This window comes from Rhea americana, unplaced genomic scaffold (assembly GCF_003343005.1).
Source record: "Rhea americana isolate MKP2758 unplaced genomic scaffold, rheAme1 scaffold_17, whole genome shotgun sequence".
Lineage (NCBI taxonomy): Eukaryota > Metazoa > Chordata > Aves > Rheiformes > Rheidae > Rhea > Rhea americana.
Genome location: NW_028185816.1, coordinates 6,196,876 through 6,201,143, shown reverse-complemented (window position 1 = coordinate 6,201,143; position 4,268 = coordinate 6,196,876). Strand labels below are relative to the sequence as shown.

The window sequence follows — 4,268 nt, the reverse complement described above, 5'->3', positions numbered from 1 at the left end:
TTTTTTTTTTTTTTTTGTATTAACTGATTGGAGTTATCACAGTTGGATTCCAGTGGTCTGTAGCACCTGAAATTGTCCTGTATTTCTCAAACTGCTGCACAACGCACATTTTATGGAGGTGCTTCTGTATTTTGGTAAATGTATTTTATCTCAGAGCAGCATGACTGTGTTTCCTGCACTGCAGATTTGCCTTAATTGCAGAGACTGGTTTTAGTCTTGTGGGGCAATCCCTCATTGAAAGCAATCAACAGTAGTGTTTATACCAATGATGCTGCATTTCCAGCTGTACATTCCTGCTATTTGCCCTTTATTACAACTGCTGAGTTAGTGGCCCTGAAGTGAACTTGGTTTAACTAACCTGTCTGTTAGGAACTAAGCATCAGAAGAAGSAAAACAGCCCATCTAATCAGTTTGYTTCTCTGGTACAAGCAATGGGAGAGAATGTGTCAGGGGAGAGGGAGCAGGACCTCCCCTTTTAAGTGCTGCTGTTAAACTGGTCTGGGTAGGATGCCACGCTCCTCCTAAAGGTGGTTTCCTGTCACAGGTAGAGTTTGTGCTGTGACAGTTGTGACAGGGGATTGACACAGCTGGCAGCAGCTGGGGGTGCTGGTAGAGGGTACAGCCAGGCCATTTCAGCTACCAGTGGATACTGAAAAATAAAATCCTGCACTTTGCTGCAACTGTGTACTTCCCTGTGCTGCCTCTGCAGGGAGAGGGTGGGTGAGTGAAAGCAAAAATGAGTAGTTTTATGCCAATATAACATGGGTCCAAAGGGTCAGATGGATGCTGGAGACAGCAAGACTCCCTCCTTGGCAGCAGAATCATGTTAGATCATCTCTTCTGACCGTGCCTTGAGACAACTTTTAAATACAAGGACACAAGCTGTAAGCTGAGTCACAGAAGAACCCAGTGAAAGATATAGAGAAGTCATTTGTGTTTCCTTTACTGTTCTGACAGGTTGAGAAATGCAGAACAAGGCTTGCTTTCTCTCTCAAGCCTAATCTTAAACCTACCTAATTTCAAGGTGAGCCTTACACAGGGCCCTATGAGCATTGCACAGGTGAAAAATATCTCACAGACCAGTTTTCTTGGTTCATAATTAAGGGAAATAAAGGCATCATTTTATTAAACTTTTAAAAAATGACTGAGTATGCTGACAGGGAATGGAAATCTAGATTAGCAGTCCTGCTTTCAGTATCACTATTTTTTCCTGATGATAGGAATAAAAAATAACTTTTTATTACTCACTATATTAGAGGTTGTTCCTTCTGTATATTAACTGGCACTTAAATTTTCTGATTTGTTTCATTTATATTTTTCATGCTCTTAATTAAGAGTTGAAATTCATCCTTCAGCTAAGAGCTAATAATATGCAGATCAGTAGCATTCATGATGTTTTACTTGCACTGATGCTGCTCCAAAACCTGAGGTGCATCTATTTCTGTTGCATCTATCACTGCTGCAGCTATGCTTTTCATGGATGTATAATGTTGGGAAGTGACAGCTTTGTGAGAACCTCCTCATGGCTAGACATTGTAAAGACATAATGAAAAAGCCAGTCTCAGGTTTTACATCAGAGATTGCTTGCTACAAAGAGTTTGATTTATTAATTTAATTAAAAAAAATACAACAAACTGGGATGGGAGRACTGACACAAGAAAATAATTGCAATCATGCTCTGTGGGTTCAGAAGTGTCATTCTTAGCAYAGGCATGTAGCAAGCTGGGTTTACTAGGGCATACGATGTAAAAATTCAGATGGTTTGGGCTTTTTAGGTGAAAATAGTTTTGTCAAAATTGTATTCAGTCTTGAGCTTYGTGGTTCTATATAGTTTCGCATGTTCTGTAGAGACCTTGGGGGTTTACAATTGAAAAATATAACTCTAATTGCTACCATATACGAGACCTAGGTGTCTGACTGAGAAGCAATATGTTTTGCTGTCTATTGTTAATTCTTTTTAATTTTTTTCTCACCTTCTCCTAATATATTTGACACAAGATAAAGAAGTAGTTGTTTAATAATAGTTTGTTCAGAAATGTTTCATTTATTGCCTATGTCATTTCTATTAATATACTTAATGCACTTTTCATTAATGACAAGCATTGTAGGGACAAAAGGGTGATGCAGGATGGATTTACACATGCTTGGAACTGAGATGAAACAAAGCCCACAAGTGATAAGATGATACTATATTTTGTGTGCAAACACCCTTAAACAGCCTCCGCAGTGTTGTGCTTCCTGATCTGGGAGAAAGTTTGMAATGCAGTAAAAAAATGTAAATATTTGAAGTTTCTTCCCCTTGGCCCAGATTATGAAATAGTAATCCCTTACGTTGTAAATCTTGCTGTACCATGCAAATCCCCTTATAAGGATTATGAGATTGTAACAAAGATGATCATATTTCAAGAGGTATTGGTGTAAGTTATATACTTTTGGTGCAGGATTTAATACAGTCTTCACACAATGTTTTATACGCTGATCCAAATGAACAGGTGCCGTACATTTATGGTGGATCTTAATTTATGCAATAATAAAAAAGAAGATTCAGTTACAAGGCTGTGTGGCACATTCAGTCTGTTATTCTCTGAGTGGACTGAACAATAGCAAAGGGTGTGCAATGGAGCAAAGACTATGCAATCAGTGACCCCTTGCTCCTCCAGTGGGGGAGAATTTCAGTACAGCACAAAGAAGCTGCTGTTTCTGCTTTTGCTGCTATCAGCCCGGGGACGATTTACAGAAGAGTGACTGYTATGTCTATTTCTGCGATCAGCTGCTTGAGCAAGAGTAGAGGAACAGTAGGTTTGGTTTATACCAAAGCATTGGTTTATACTACTAAGCAGCATTTGCAGAATCTCCGTTACACTGTCATACCAGTAGAAGTTAGTCTAATTGAATGCTGAATTTAAAAACAAAGCAGTAAATCAAATTAGGTCAAATTCCCTTTTTCAAACTTGTTATTCTAGTCATATCTGAAGTCAGTTTCCCTATTTAAATTTTTCATATCCCTTTGAGTTTGCCTATAACAATGCTTAATCTAGGCAAATCTAATCTGTATATAAAAGCTTTCTTTTTTAGCTTTAGTTTCGAGGAATAGGAGGATAATGAAAAGGAAAATTAAGCTACATGGGACAGATTTACAAGTTTCAGAAATCAGGAATTGTTATCCTAACAAGGATATTCAAGCTTTCAGATTTCCTTCCTGCACTTTCCCCTTTTTTTCCTCTTACTAATTGATTTAAATCTCAGCACACTTAYATTCAGTGAAGACCAGTCAAGTACTAACTAGCAATTGGTACCTCAGCTGATGCTGAGTGCTAAATGTCAGGGCTAAGTGCTGTTGCAGATTTAGCACTTGCAAAACACATATAATGTAGAATAACTTCTTATGAAAAGTAAGATTGGACATGAACAGGGAAGAAACTGCTGCTGTGTCTGCCTTAGCAAGCAGTGCGATACCTACGTGTAATAAAATAGCTGGCACTGAAGACCAGTACCTAAATGCTTCGGGATTTTCACTTCGGGTTGGCTCTTGTGTGGTCCTGCGATCTGAGCACTTGGTAGCTATCTGGAGTCTTGGGCAGTATGGTAGTTTCACTGAAATCCATTCGCTGTGTTGCGAGACCATGCTGCAAGGTGGACCAAAGCATTGGAAGCAGGGAAGTTGGGCAGATGGCTTGAAAAGCACACTTTGGATCTCCTGATCTGACGTGCTAATGTAGATGCACCTTAACTTTGCTAACTGAATAGAGGAAAAGACAACGGGATTTTCTAAATCTTCACACAAATGCCAGATTTCACTTGAAAATTACAAGTTGTTTACCAAARGACGGTAACTCTTTGCACGGATGGGCCAAGCATTGGTATAATTTGGGATGCGTTGATCTGTGGAGGACGCCAGGCAGGGGCGATTGCCCACGAGGGGGATGAGGGCACGAGGGCGACTTCCCCGGAACGGCACCCCGGCAGACAGCCCGTGCCCGCGGTGCCGGCCGCACGCTGCGCAGCTCGGGACTCAGCCGTCGCATTCAGAGCGGCGCCAACAGGATGCCCGCCACGGGCCGGCTCCTGCGAACAGCACACATCGACCCGCGCGAAGTTCACGGTCCGACAGTCACTTCCTGGTTTGCTGCAATTATTTTCCCTCCCGGCCGGGCGGCCCCGGCCCGGCCGCCACAAGATGGCGCCGCCGCCTGCCGGCCGGGCGCGGCAGAGGGCCCCGAGAGCCGCCCCAGCGCTGGAGGCCGCCGCCAGGGGGCGCCCCCCCCTCC

General features: G+C 42.2%; 1 protein-coding gene across 1 annotated transcript in view; it reads left to right on the top strand.

Moving 5' to 3' along the window:
• PRMT3 (protein arginine methyltransferase 3) overlaps positions 1 to 4,268 on the top strand; it is a 143,254-nt gene that overhangs the window by 73,699 nt on the left and 65,287 nt on the right. The window lies entirely within an intron of this gene.